This window comes from Physella acuta, unplaced genomic scaffold (genome assembly GCF_028476545.2).
Source record: "Physella acuta isolate Inbredline_101_S28 unplaced genomic scaffold, ASM2847654v3 ptg000693l, whole genome shotgun sequence".
NCBI classification, from domain to species: Eukaryota; Metazoa; Mollusca; class Gastropoda; family Physidae; genus Physella; species Physella acuta.
In genome coordinates this window covers 254793-270256 of record NW_026732212.1, presented here as the reverse complement: position 1 = coordinate 270256, position 15464 = coordinate 254793, and the positions used below count along the sequence as shown (strand labels likewise).

The 15464-nt window shown below is 37.4% G+C and overlaps 1 protein-coding gene across 1 annotated transcript in view; it reads left to right on the top strand.

Annotated features, from left to right (window-relative positions):
• Positions 1-12915: 12915 nt before the first annotated feature.
• The window catches only part of LOC131949388 (phospholipid scramblase 1), a 34903-nt gene continuing 32354 nt past the window's right edge, over positions 12916-15464 (top strand). The window contains exon 1 of the mRNA XM_059311258.1: positions 12916-13171. The gene's annotated coding sequence lies outside the window, so the exon portion shown is untranslated. The remainder of the gene's footprint in view (positions 13172-15464) is intronic.

The window sequence follows — 15464 nt, the reverse complement described above, 5'->3', positions numbered from 1 at the left end:
ATGGGTCTGTCACCCTTCTCATCCATGTGGGACAAGACTGCTCCTACACCATCTGGTGAAGCATCACATGTTAATATAAGTCTTTTCCCTGGGTCATAGTGAGTTAGTAAGGTGTCAGCAGACAAAGCCTCTTTTGCTGTATTAAAAGCAGCTTCTTGTTGTTTACCCCAGTGCCAAGTTGCATTTTTCTGTAGCAGCTTGTACAGTGGTGATAGTTTACCAGACAGATTTCCTATGAACTTTGCATAGTAATTTATCAAGCCCAAAAACGCTCTTAGTTGTTGGGTATTTTCAGGTTTGGGTGCTTCTTTAATGGCTTTTGTTTTCTCAGGTTGAGGTCTGATGCCTTGTTTGCTCAATATATAACCAAGAAAACTAATTTCTGTCAGCATGAATTGACATTTATCTTTGTTTATCTTTAAACCTTTTTCACCAACAATTTTCAATACTTTATCAAGTGTTTTAAGATGTTCAGTGTCATTCTTACCAGTTATGTACACATTGTCAAAGTACACACAAACATTTGGAATATCCTTAAAAATACTGTCCATGACCGCTTGGAAAATTCCAGGGCTAGATGATATGCCAAAACATAGTCTTTCATATTGGTAGAGTCCTTTATGTGTGTTTATTGTCGTATAGACTTTTGAATCTGGATGCAGTTCTAGTTGAGTGTAAGCATGACTAAAGTCTAATTCAGTGAATTTGTCTCCTCCTGCCAAATTCAAAGAAATTTCCTCAATGTTAGGTATAGGGTACCTATTTAGCTCTATTTGCTTATTCAGTGTAGTTTTATAATCTCCACAAATTCTTATAGAACCATCCTTCTTTAACACTGGCACAATGGGTGTCGCCCAATCGGAATAGTCTACCTTCTTTATAATGCCATTAGATTCCAATCTACTTAGCTCATTTTCAATTTTATTCCTCATTGCATAAGGTGGAACTCTAGCTTTGCAGTATCTTGGATTTGTATCTTTAATGCTTAACTTCACTGTTCTATCATTTAGTAAACCTGAATTACCAAAAACACATTTATTTTCAGATATAACTTTATCTAGTGAAGTAAGACTAGATTCTTTTACATTCTTCAATGAACAAATACTCTCCCAATTTAACTTAAGATCACTTAACCAGTTCCTACCTAGTAATGGCGGTCCATTTCCTTCAACCACAAGAAGAGGAAGTTTAACACTTTGACCATTATAACTTACATGAACCATACACTCTCCTATTACCGGAACATTGTCACCAGTGTATGTTGTTAGACACTTGTGACACGGCTGTAGAGGCACTGATCCTCCTGTGACAGCGTCAAAATCTTTCTTTGTTATGACTGTTAGAGATGCTCCAGTGTCAAGTTGGAAGCTGATGCTCTTACCGTTGATATTAACTTGTACATTGATGGGAGCATGACTCATTGATTTCACAGAGAACAGGCTGAAATCCGGCTGCGAATCAGTTTGAGAATTTTCACAGGTAGAGTGGTTCATTGGTTGGGTTAGGTAGTCTTGGTGAGAGTTAACATAGTGCTGCTTTTGGTTGCGGTACTGTCTTGACTGGCTAGATTTAGCAACAGACGAAGACTTTGCAAAGCAGGCCTTGGCAATGTGACCTTGCTTACCGCACTTATAACAAGTTGCAGACTTGAACTTGCACCGATGAGATGCATGGGGACCTTTGCATCGATGACATTTTTGATAATTATTACTAGATTTAGATCTAGGATTTGAACGAGCAGGCTGTTTAGCATAAGTTGGAATGCTCTGTTGGGGTTGATGTTTATTGACTAACCTGCTGTTTACTGCATGGATCTCTGAAGGTGCTAAAGATCTCGCCGCATCTGATGACTGCTGGAATGACATTGCAAGTTGTATTGCTTTTTCCAATTTTAGATCTGACTCGAGCAGCAACTTTCTTTGAATATCAGGGCTGTTTACACCTGTCACAAACTTTTCACATAGTCTGTCAGACAGCGTTTCTCCAAATTCACAGAATCTACTTAAATGACGTAAAGCAGCAACATATTCTGATATTGACTCGTTTGGTTGACGAGTCCTACCGTCAAATCTAGCTCTACATAAAAACTTTGATGGGGTAGGCGCATGGTGGTCTGTTAGCAATTTGCTCAGCTCGTTAAAGCTCTTGGTAGTTAGACTAGCTGGTGCGCATAAGTCTTTTAGTAGCCTAAATTGTTGAGGCCCTATGACTGTTAACAAAACAGCTCTCTTTTTGGCTTCTATCGTCACGTTGTTTGCTTCTAGGTAAAAGCTTAACCTCTCTAGGTAATCTTGAATGATTTCATCATTCGCATCAAATTCTTTTATTTGGCCATACAGCGCCATAATTCTAGAAATAATTAGCTAATAAGCTCTAGCAAACCTCTTTTTTGCGTAAGTAGGTGCTCTTTCTAGTAGATGTTTATCCTTCGTCGCCAAATGAAGTGGATTGTAATGACTGACGAGAAGCCGCGTTGGTTGTTAACAGTCTTTATTATGTACAGACGCCATGTTGCAAAGAGAGGAAGAGAGATGGCGAGAGAGAACTATTTATAGATAACAACATGTAAGGGACATCACTCAAGATAACAATATAAATATAATACTAATACAGAGAGTGAGTTCCCTTGACCTCACAATTAACTCAATCTATTACACTCATAGATTTAGTCTACTACAAATCTACAGCACACGACAAGAGTAGGCTGTGTGTTACGTATGTAGTAAGATATTACACAGCACACACCACAAGAGTAGGCTGTGTGTTACGTGTGTAGTAAGATATTACACAGCACACACCACAAGAGTAGGCTGTGTGTTACGTGTGTAGTAAGATATTACACAGCACACACCACAAGAGTAGGCTGTGTGTTACGTGTGTAGTAAGATATTACACAGCACACACCACAAGAGTAGGCTGTGTGTTACGTGTGTAGTAAGATATTACACAGCACACACCACAAGAGTAGGCTGTGTGTTACGTGTGTAGTAAGATATTACACAGCACACACCACAAGAGTAGGCTGTGTGTTACGTGTGTAGTAAGATATTACACAGCACACACCACAAGAGTAGGCTGTGTGTTACGTGTGTAGTAAGATATTACACAGCACACACCACAAGAGTAGGCTGTGTGTTACGTGTGTAGTAAGATATTACACAGCACACACCACAAGAGTAGGCTGTGTGTTACGTGTGTAGTAAGATATTACACAGCACACACCACAAGAGTAGGCTGTGTGTTACGTGTGTAGTAAGATATTACACAGCACACACCACAAGAGTAGGCTGTGTGTTACGTGTGTAGTAAGATATTACACAGCACGATTTACACTCTCACTCTGTGATCGAGTCCAAAACAGATTTATCAGATAGAACGATTTCGGAAATAAGTAATCCCCGGGTGAAGTAGGTCTGCACGTGTTACAAGTTTCCATTGCCTAAAGCTTAACAAGGATGAAAGACATTGAAAGATTACACAACAAACTAGACACATGTGTGTGATGTTCTACAGCTGAGTATAACAACTATAGACTTAATTTTGTTTACAAGGAATAGATGTAAGGACATCAAGTAGTGAGTATTTCAATATCCATTAAACCATTTTAATTTAAATATTAATTAGTAGGCTTACATTTTTTTGTTTGAACATCTTATTTAGGTAAGTAGATAAGTTTGTCATTAGACTCATTAGAGGTTCCCCAGATACTAGTTCAAAAGATTTTTACCTCCTCAAATTAATGAATAAAATTCTACTCAGGGATTCTCCTAATCTTATATTCATACAATATATCATTATAGTTTTATGATTATTTTTATTTTTACATTTGTATATTTTATTAATAAATTCATTTCCCCTATGATTTAGGCCTACAGTGTGTTTTGAAAACCCTGCAAGTTGTTCTCGGTTCAAGGTAACTTTCCCTACACATAATTTTGTTTCACATAACAATATCTGGAGAAAATGTTTGAAGAGCTAGTGACCAAATGAACTCAGTGAAAGAATATGGCAACCTTTAATTCTGCAAAAAGGAGAATGACTGAATCATGCATCCGAATGACTGCAAACCGCTTTTCAAAATCTTGTTCTGGACCCAAAACGTTTGTAGAATTTATTTATAGCTTATACCCAGGGGCGGATTAAGCTGGGGCAGGGCCCCAGGCTTCAAATTTTTGGGGGCCCCTGATATATATATATATATATATATATATATATATATATATATATATATATATATATATATATATATATATATATATATATATATATATATATCCTAATCTTCAAACATACTATTTTTAAAACATTAGGCCCCCAAATTTCCTTTTTAAATCATAGTAAATTTCCCTTTAAAGCTAAATTATCGGATTTTTTTTTACTATAAAAGCAAATGTTTAAATATTCGAGCATACACTTTAGTTCTGACACATGACTCTATGATTGACGCCTTTTGAAAAATGCACAGCACTTGAAAGTAATTTTGTCAGACAGCGTCAGTGAGGTGGTAACAAACATTAAAATAATACAAATGTTAGGCATAGGGTCTACATGCTGAATAAGGTCTCACTCGCAAGCATCCAGACAAGCAACATTATTGACCAGCCTTAGCAATCAATGAAAAACTGCCTGGCCATTTTTGCTTACTGTGATAGATTAAGAATTACACAACGGAGACAGAAGCCATCAACATGTAGATGTCTTTAATGGTAGACCGGAAGAGGAAGAAAGTACAATGCCCAAGGGACATCACTCAAGATAACAATATAAATATAATACTAATACAGAAGAGTGAGTTCCCTTGACCTCACAATTATCTCAATCTATTACATCCCTTTACCCTTAGAACACAATAACACATCTCTCAATAGAACAATTGATAGTATCCTAAAATCACCAATTATATTGTAACATGAACACTATGGTAGATTACATCCTTACAAACAATGCACAATATGCTACAACATAATCAAGATACAAAACAATGATGTCAAAGTCCTTTTGACCTTTAGAATCATAGGTCTAACTTATTTGGGACTTTGATTGTCCTGCTTGACCTTCTCAGTGGCTTTTGATTTGGTGACTCAATATTCTGACCATTTGGATTCTCTATCTCAGGAGGTCTAGGATTTAAATCATTAACTCCAGAATTTACATTTTCTGACTCCAGACAACTTGGTTCACTCATATCAACAGAACTTGGTTGTGGAACAAACTGAGTTGGTGTGAACTGATCAGATTTGGTGGGATTGATAGATTCACACTTATTATCTGCACAAGTTATTTTTAACTTTATAAGGCACAGGTCCTGTACATTGAACAATTTGACCTGGTATCCATTTTTCCTTTCTCCCATAACTTCTTAGATACACATTCTTATTAACACCAAATTCTCTTTCAATGGATGATTTGTCATGATTTAATGGAACTATTTTTGAATTGGCATCTGGAAGTATTATGCTGTTATTCAGATCCTTGACTGACATAGATTTCTTTGATTGATCAATTTCCTCAGGTAATCTGATAGTGCTTTTTGGTAACCAAAAATACTGTTTATGAGTAATATTCTGGACCATATCACTTTGCAACTGTGATCCAGTATTTGAAATGGGTGTATTAAATGGCAAAAATCTTTTTTCTTTTCTTTTGATGTTACCCTTTTAGTTTCTGTAAGTGCTAATGATGTTAGCAAAGTTGTTTGATGATCACATTCCTTCTTACTAATGTATTCTCTTTAAAACATTTGAAATTGCCATATCACCATAATCATTTATTAAGTTACAAATACTTTGTTTAGGTAACTCTGACTGATAATGGACTGCATCTTCTCCATCTTTTATATTATCTTCACAAAGGTTTTTATTTCTTATTTAATATGGCCTTAAGTCATCATTCACAGACTCTTCAGGCCAACCATTCTTACAGTACTCATATACTTTTATTAAGCACTCATCTTTTTGTGTTTCTCTTTTAATATCATTCACATTTATATTGGAGTTATCCATGATAGTGAAGAGAACAAATACATCTTCTGGTACATAGCTCAGGCTTTGGTTTTTTAAAGGTAATCTACTAAGACTATCTGCACTATTCTCAGATCCAGGTTTGTATCTCAATTCATAATTGTATGCAGTTAGTGTGATAGCCCATCTTTGAATTCTTGGTGAGGCATGCTCAGGTAGGGTTTTGTTTTCTCCAAATAAACCTAGCAATGGTTTATGATCTGTAAAGATGGTGAACTTCCTACCAAACAGAAACTTATGAAATTTCTTAACACCAAAAATGATGCCTAAGCCTTCCCTATCTAACTGAGAATAATTTTTCTCAGCCTGGTTCAAAGATCTACTGGCAAAAGCAATGGGTCTGTCACCCTTCTCATCCATGTGGGACAAGACTGCTCCTACACCATCTGGTGAAGCATCACATGTTAATATAAGTCTTTTCCCTGGGTCATAGTGAGTTAGCAAGGTGTCAGCAGACAAAGCCTCTTTTGCTGTATTAAAAGCAGCTTCTTGTTGTTTACCCCAGTGCCAAGTTGCATTTTTCTGTAGCAGCTTGTACAGTGGTGATAGTTTACCAGACAGATTTCCTATGAACTTTGCATAGTAATTTATCAAGCCCAAAAAAGCTCTTAGTTGTTGGGTGTCTTCAGGTTTGGGTGCTTCTTTAATGGCTTTTGTTTTCTCAGGTTGAGGTCTGATACCTTGCTTGCTTAATATATAACCAAGAAAACTAATTTCTGTCAGCATGAATTGACATTTATCTTTGTTTATCTTTAAACCTTTTTCACCAACAATTTTCAAGACTTTATCAAGTGTTTTAAGATGTTCAGTGTCATTCTTACCAGTTATGTACACATTGTCAAAGTACACACAAACATTTGGAATGTCCTTAAAAATACTGTCCATGACAGCTTGGAAAATTCCAGGGCTAGATGATATGCCAAAACATAGTCTTTCATATTGGTAGAGTCCTTTATGTGTGTTTATTGTCGTATAGACTTTTGAATCTGGATGCAGTTCTAGTTGAGTGTAAGCATGACTAAAGTCTAATTCAGTGAATTTGTCTCCTCCTGCCAAATTCAAAGAAATTTCCTCAATGTTAGGAATAGGGTACCTATTTAGCTCTATTTGCTTATTCAGTGTAGTTTTATAATCTCCACAAATTCTTATAGAACCATCCCTCTTTAACACTGGCACAATGGGCGACGCCCAATCGGAATAGTCTACCTTCTTTATAATGCCATTAGATTCCAATCTACTTAGCTCATTTTCAATTTTGTTCCTCATTGCATAAGGTGGAACTCTAGCTTTGCAGTATCTTGGATTTGTGTCTTTAATGCTTAACTTCACTGTTCTATCATTTAGTAAACCTGAATTGCCAAAAACACTTCTATTTTCAGATATTACTTTATCTAGTGAAGTAAGACTAGATTCTTTTCCATTGTTCAATGAACAAATACTCTCCCAATTTAACTTAAGATTACTTAACCAGTTCCTACCTAGTAATGGTGGTCCATTTCCTTCAACCACAAGAAGAGGAAGTTTAACACTTTGACCATTATAACTTACATGAACCATACACTCTCCTATTACCGGAACATTGTCACCAGTGTATGTTGTTAGACACTTGTGACATGGCTGTAGAGGCACTGATCCTCCTGTGACAGCGTCAAAATCTTTCTTTGTTATGACTGTTAGAGATGCTCCAGTGTCAAGTTGGAAGCTGATGCTCTTACCGTTGATATTAACTAGTACATTGATGGGAGCATGACTTATTGATTTTACAGAGAACAGGCTGAAATCCGGCTGCAAATCAATTTGAGCATTTTCACTGGTAGAGTGGTTCATTGGTTGGGTTAGGTAGTCTTGGTGAGAGTTAACATAGTGCTGCCTTTGGTTGCGGTACTGTCTTGACTGGCTAGATTTAGCAACAGACGAAGACTTTGCAAAGCAGGCCTTGGCAATGTGACCTTGCTTACTGCACTTATAACAAGTTGCAGACTTGAACTTGCACCGATGAGATGCATGGGGACCTTTGCATCGATGACATTTTTGATAATTATCACTAGATTTAGATCTAGGCTTTAAACGTGCAGGCTGTTTAGCATAAGTTGAAATGCTCTGATGGGGTTGGTGTTTATTGACTAACCTGCTGTTTACTGCATGGATCCCTGAAGGCGTAAGAGATTTCGCCGCATCTGATGACTGCTGGAATGAAGTTGCAAGTTGTATTGCTTTTTCTAATGTGAGATCTGACTCGAGCAGCAACTTTCTTTGAATATCAGGGCTGTTTACACCTGTCACAAACTTTTCACATAGTCTGTCAGACAGCGTATCGCCAAATTCACAAAATCTACTTAGATGACGTAAAGCAGCAACATATTCTGATATTGACTCGTTTGGTTGACGAGTCCTACTGTCAAATCTAGCTCGACATAGAAACTTTGATGGGGTAGGCGCATGGTGGTCTGTTAGCAATTTGCTCAGCTCGTTAAAGCTCTTGGTAGTTAGACTAGCTGGTGCGCATAAGTCCTTTAGTAGCCTAAATTGTTGAGGCCCTATGACTGTTAACAAAACAGCTCTCTTTTTGGCTTCTATCGTCACGTTGTTTGCTTCAAGGTAAAAGCTTAACCTATCTACTATCTAGGTAATCTTGAATGATTTCATCATTCGAATCAAATTCTTTTATTTGGCCATACCGCGCCATTATTCTAGAAATATTTAGCTAATAAGCTCTAGCAAACCTCTTTTTGCGTAATTAGGTGCTCTTTCTAGTAGATTTTTATCCTCGTCGCCAAAATGTGATAGATTAAGAATTACACAACGGAGACAGAAGCCATCAACATGTAGATGTCTTTAATGGTAGACCGGAAGAGGAAGAAAGTACAATGCCCAAGGGACATCACTCAAGATAACAATATAAATATAATACTAATACAGAAGAGTGAGTTCCCTTGACCTCACAATTATCTCAATCTATTACACTTACCCACTACACTACTAAGAAATGTATGGAAGATACTTTACGTTATTGTCATTAGAAATGAGGTTTTGGATATTAATACTTTTTTTTTAGTTACAGGGTATCTAGATCTAGTTATTTGGATTAAAACTCATTAGGTTAATATCTTAGTTGCCCATTAGGGCCTGGTGAGCATAGGGAATATCAGGTAGAGCACATAGTTAGTTGTTCTCAGCAAATGAGACATTCTGAACATCTCTAGATTTATGCCTAGCTTCCTTTAATAGTTTTAAAATTTGAGATTGATCTAGGTACCCATCTGTGTCTGGTATTCTTGGATATGAACCTGGGATTAAAGCTCAGGACATTAGGGTCAGCAGTCGTGCGTTCAATCCCCTATTGTAAACTTGAAGCAGTGGTAGGGTAGAATTACATTGTTACTAAAGTCCAGAACTAAACAAACATATTTAAGAACGTTTATAAGTAGGGGGTTATCCAAACCTAAGTCTTACTCCTAAGTGAGGGGAGGGGAGTGGAAGATTTTTTTTGTAACGATGTGTTAGGAGCAGTGGCGTAGCGAGGTCGGGTGTCACCCGGTGCGGCACTTAATGGTGTCACCCCCCCTGAGGCATAGAGACCCTTCCCAGGGACAAACTTTCAAATTTTCGATTTGCATCCCCCCCCTCAAACTTTTGATTTGCACCCCCCCCCCTCGAGTTTTCGATTTGCACCTCCCCCCCCTCAAACTTTCGATTTGCACCCCCCCTCGAGTTTTTCTCTATATATTTTGCTATTTTTTGCCTTGGTGTCACCCCCCTAAATGGTGTCACCCGGTGCGGTCCGCACCCCCCGCCCCCCCCCCCCCCCCCTCGCTACGCCCCTGGTTAGGAGGATATAAGATACTGTGACGTCATACATTTAAAGACTTCTAAAAACTCAATTTTAGCAGGTTTTTTACATTGAAAAAATTATTTTCTACATATTGTCATGAAAATTGGTCAGTGAGTCGAATTTTCATCAACATTTTCTAAAATTTCTATCCATTTAGCAACATGGCAATTCGCAATTTCTTTGCTAAGGGAAGCCACTCAATTAATATTTTCAACAAAACTTTCAACTTGGTTATATCCCGTGACAGTAAAAAAAAAAAAAAATCAACGACAACAAAAAATGAACTAAAAACCGTTTTAATAACAAGCTTAGGGGTCGTCTATAAATGACGTCACACTCGTAGGGGGGAGTCCGTAATTTTGTGACGGTGTGTGATGAAGGGGAGGGGGGGGGGGGTTCAGATGGTGCGACGTCACACTTTTGCGTTATAAAAAAGCAATGTTAAAAAACGAATTTTAGACGTTATTTCGCATTTTAGATAACTGTTTTAATAAATTGTAATAACAATTGATTAAAATACTCTATTTTGACAGAGTTCAGACAAGATTTTGGAAAAAAATATAGCTGTTTAAAAAAATTCCAACTGCAATTTTGAGGGGGATTGTGTGATGTCATTTTAGGGGGGGGGGGGGGTCTGGCTTTTTGTGACGACGTGTGACAGAGGGGAGGGGGGGGGGAGGTAAAAATCGTCAAAAAAAGCGTGTAATAATGCACTAAAAAGAAGAAAATGAATTATTTTCTTTAAATATATAATAATACACTACTATCTAAGTTACTATAAAGAAAAGCATGGTTTGCTATAATAGGTATTGGATACTTTGACTAATATTTAGAAAATTGATCTGTTAGAAGTGCCCCAAATTTCGCTGTCCGCTTGAGGATGAAGACAGCGGAAGTTAAGAGAACAGTATCACCCAGGAACCCAAACCCTAACCCTATCACCCAGGAACTGGAAAATTGACGAAAAAATGAGCCAAAAAAAAACCAACTATTAATCATACACACGGCTACAGGACATTACCCCCCCCCCCCCCCCCACATCAATTACCCCCAGATATCCCCCCAGAGAAATTACCTATCAATTACCTCCTGTCAATTACCCCCCCCCCCCCACCCCCAAGTTAGAATCCTCACTCTAACTCAAATTCTATACTTATACCTCTGGTCGGCTCGTATGTATATATAAAGCAAAGTGGTCGTGTGCCCGATGGAGCACTTTCTTGCGCCGCAGACGCTTCAAATTAAGCATGCTCCTGTCTTGGGGCAATAGAACACAGGGACCGGTGCCGGTTGGCCGCAAAGTCCAAGAAGACAGGGTCAAAACTGACCTCAACTGACCGGCGCCTTATATGAGCTATTTTACGAAAAAACACTTTTGCCGAACGACCCCCTTGATATGTTGTGAAGTCGTAGACCGACCCTGGAGGGTAAAAAAAAAACAACAACACATTCCCGTCGGAAAAACCCCGTAGGGTCGTCAGATTTGTTAAGATGCCGTAATTTCTTATATAAACATGTTTGTGAAAAAGTAAGCAAAGACAACGTTATTTGGTATATGTACAGGTGAGGTAACTTTTTAAAGTACTCATTTTAAAATGATGTGTATATTATTTTTAAAAAAATTAAAAAATCACACATTATAGCATTCGTTTAAATAGACATTTCGTTATAAATTAAGTTATGTTTTATAATGGAATTGTAAAAATTAATTGCAAAAGTGAATTTTATATAATTTATGATTTATACTTTTTGGGTAGCTTCTGCAGTTCTAATAACATGCGAGTAATAAGTTTTCCAATTCTCTATCGATGTTTGCATGACAAAAATTACCCCCCAAAAAAACAAAGTGTATATATATATACATATATATATATATATATATATATATATATATATATATATATATATATATATATATATATATATATATATATATATATATATATATATATACATATATATATATATATATATATATATATATATATATATATATATATATATATATATATATATATATATATATATATATATATAATATAGGCTATGTTTGTGTGTGTGTGCGTGTGTGTGCGTAGGTGTCGGCCTACGTAGTCTTATAATTTAAATATAAGCCACAAACGAGTACATATATGTTATATAAGCTATAATCACTGCAGACTAAATAGTAACTATGTTTACCTATCAGAGTTTCTTCCAAGCATCTCTTCGGGGGGGGGGGGGGGGGGGGGGGGCGAACCCCCCCCCCCCCCCCGAAAATTTTTTACCGCCCCCCCCCCCGAACGAAATGAAATTTATAAAATTTATATAGAAAATATATACTTTTAACAGTGTCCGCCCCCCCGAAGAAAGTTTACCGCCCCCCCCCCCCGAAGATTTCAAGTGCCCCCCCGGAGAAAAAAGTCTGGAAGAAACACTGTTACCTATTGTCTTTTAATTATACAGTTGGATGTAGCATTGTTTTCTTTATAGATCTAGTTAGCACAGGGGTCGGCAACCTGCGGCTCGCGAGCCGCATTCGTCTCTTTTTATATCAAGATGCGGCTCTCCAGCTCCTTGCACAAATACTAATAATCTTAATAAAACAATAAAATATTTGAAATAAAAAAATGTTAGTGGCTCTTTAAAACCAGGGACATTTTGAAAATTGTAACTTTTGGCTCTTCCGCTTCAAAAGGTTGCCGTAAATGTAATAATTGTCGATTTGTACGTAAAAGACTATTTCTCTTTAATTAATCATTAATTGGACTGGCAAAAGCAGCATTTTTTTTTCTTCTGTACGTTGCACCTTTTTGCCTTGGTGTCATCCCCCCCCCTCCCAAATCGTGTCACCCGGTGCGGCTCGCACCCCCCCCCCCCCTTGCTACGCCTATGAGATCTAGATATATAATATCTAACATATTGCTTTTCAATTAACTAAACTATGAAAATGACATGACCTTTAAATTCCAGTTTTATAAGCAGAAAAGTCTGTCATTGAACAAAATGTAGATAATTTGCTGAATTATCGATCTTCGAAAAAGAACTAGATCTAGGTCTAGAGCTAGATCTAGATCTAGATGTCACTACTTTATGTTAAGGAAGCCATTTTTAAAATTGTAAACAAATAGGCCTAGCTGCCCTAGATTATAGATCTAGAGATTTGAGTAGCCTACTAGAGTCTAGATCTAGAATCTAGATTTAGATCTAGAATCTAGATATCTAGAGTCTAACGAAAAAGTTTAGATCTAGATTCTAGACAAGAATTGTTTATCCGCACATTCAATCTAGATCTAGCAGTTGACATAAGACTTGTTGGTCAGATGATATTCTTCCCCAGGTGAGTTCCACTTGCGACGTTTAATAATAAATATTAAATAATAAATAAACTCTTCGGCTCTTCGGTAATCTATCGTTTTAGATTTTAGTTTTTTTTACGTAAAATCGCCCGCGGCTTGATCTAGATCTAGAATCTAGATAGAACTCTATCTAGATCTAGAATTCTAATCTAGATCTAGAGTAGAGTAATGTACGAAAAAATTACCTCATTGTCAAGGTAGGCCTAGATCTAGATCTAGATCTAGATCTAGATCTATTAGTATCTTACCTAGATCTAGATCTAGATTGTGAAGTAGATCTAGACTTTTCTATGTGATATATTTGTGTCAAATATTTAATATTAGGCCTATAGATAAATGAATAATCATCCTAAATCAATGGCTAAATAAATAATAAAATAGAATCTAGGGTTCAAAGTATTAAGCCCCAATCAACACCCCACCCCCACAAAACCCCCAATAACTAATAATAATAACACTGCTAACTACTTCTGAGGTAACAACCACTGCTGTTCTTTGAAAACAGAGAAGCAGAGGATTCATTTTATGTAATTTATGACCCACTTGGTCCAATAGGGAGAGGATGAGACAGGATTTAATCCCACTGCTCTTTCCCTAAAATTTCTCATTTCCATAAAACCTGTTTTGTGAACTTTTTTTCCAAATATACATAACTTGGGAAACTTCACTTTGTAATAAACCAAATGAGTTTTTCAAGCCCATTCTTTGTTCCTGTATTAGAGCATTGGTTGTTGTACATTTTAACACTATTTTTATAACTATGGCTAGAATAGTTTTATTTTGGTGAATTTTTTTTGCACAGTGATTATTGGTGCCAAAACAAAATGGCCGACATTTGTCCCATTTTACCAAAAGTTTTTATCATTATCAGAGTAAAACTTGACTGATCATTACCATAATGGTTTTATTTGTTAGATAATAACTAAATCTACATGAATACATTAATTTTGTCCACTAGCTTGCCTGTTCAGAAAAGTTATAACAGATACTGTTATGTGCAGAGCCGGCGTTTGGGGGTGGCGAACGGGGCGGCCGCCCTAGGCCCCGCGCTTGGAGGGGCCCCGCGCTTCAGTATCGTCACTATTATCTGAATTAGTTTGTAAACTTAAATACTTGTTGCTGAATTCACTTGTGAAAAACGAAAAGGTCGAATTCCGACGTTGTTGATTGTTGTAACTGAGGCCCCGGTTGATGCTCATGAGTTATCACCCACCTGAACTGGGACAGGCCGTAAATTATAGTGTCACACCTCTCCTTGTGTGAAGGGTAGGGTCACCTCGCATTTGACCTGAGGTGACTGGGGATAGGTGGACTAGAATTAGCTCCCGACCTGACCAGGGAGGAAAATTTGGAAACACCGTAATCAGATATCCTATTGTATGCGGGCCGATGAAGTTTTGTAGTGAACAGACGGGATGCCTATAGTAAACAGTTAGTGAACGCTAGTCCTGACTTACTTGTTGTAGGTAGGTGTCGTATATGTAGGCCTACTTGTCTTGGTATAACAAAATTAACATTCACTGGCGGGCATAGGGGCGGGGGGGGGGGGTCCTCATCGGGGCGGGAAGGGGGGGGGGGGTTTCCTCATCGGGGCGGGGGGGGGGGGAATCCAACAGGGTGATATTATTATTTTTTTGGAAGAAAGTAAAAGTGTTGTTATGTTGTGTCATCTTATAGATTCATGCGTTCCCAAACATAATTATTAATTTACCGAATTCATTCAATTTGTTATATACAATAGTTTTCAATGGTGCTGACATAATATAGTCATCGAATTGTCCAAGTCGGACAACTTTTATGTAGGAATGGGCATCGTTGAAGGGCAGAGATATGGTAGTCATTAATAAATGCACATTTTTTTATTGTAGGATATCCTTTACAATAGTTAGGTGCATAGTGATTTTGGTTTAAAAATATTGTATGAAGTCTAAACAAATTTTGAAGTGTATACTGTTTTGATACATCGGGCCGAGTTCGCTTTATTGTAAAGTTGTCCTGATTTCTCACACGTCTAAAATACCGGCATTCACGGCAGCCCGAACATGCCGTCGGTAAACTCATAAATAAGGTGTAGCTGGCTGTCACGTCGTTTTCTCCCTAATTATAGTAACTAACCTTCTCTTGTGAGACCTCGACCATGGTCGGTAATGTAATACTTGTACGCTCTACAAACACAAACCTTCTTCGGTCAGAGATCCAGTAACATAGTAGTAAAGTAGTACTCGAACTTGGAGATTTTTTTCTTAGGGTTTGGCAACCCAAGGCATAGATTTT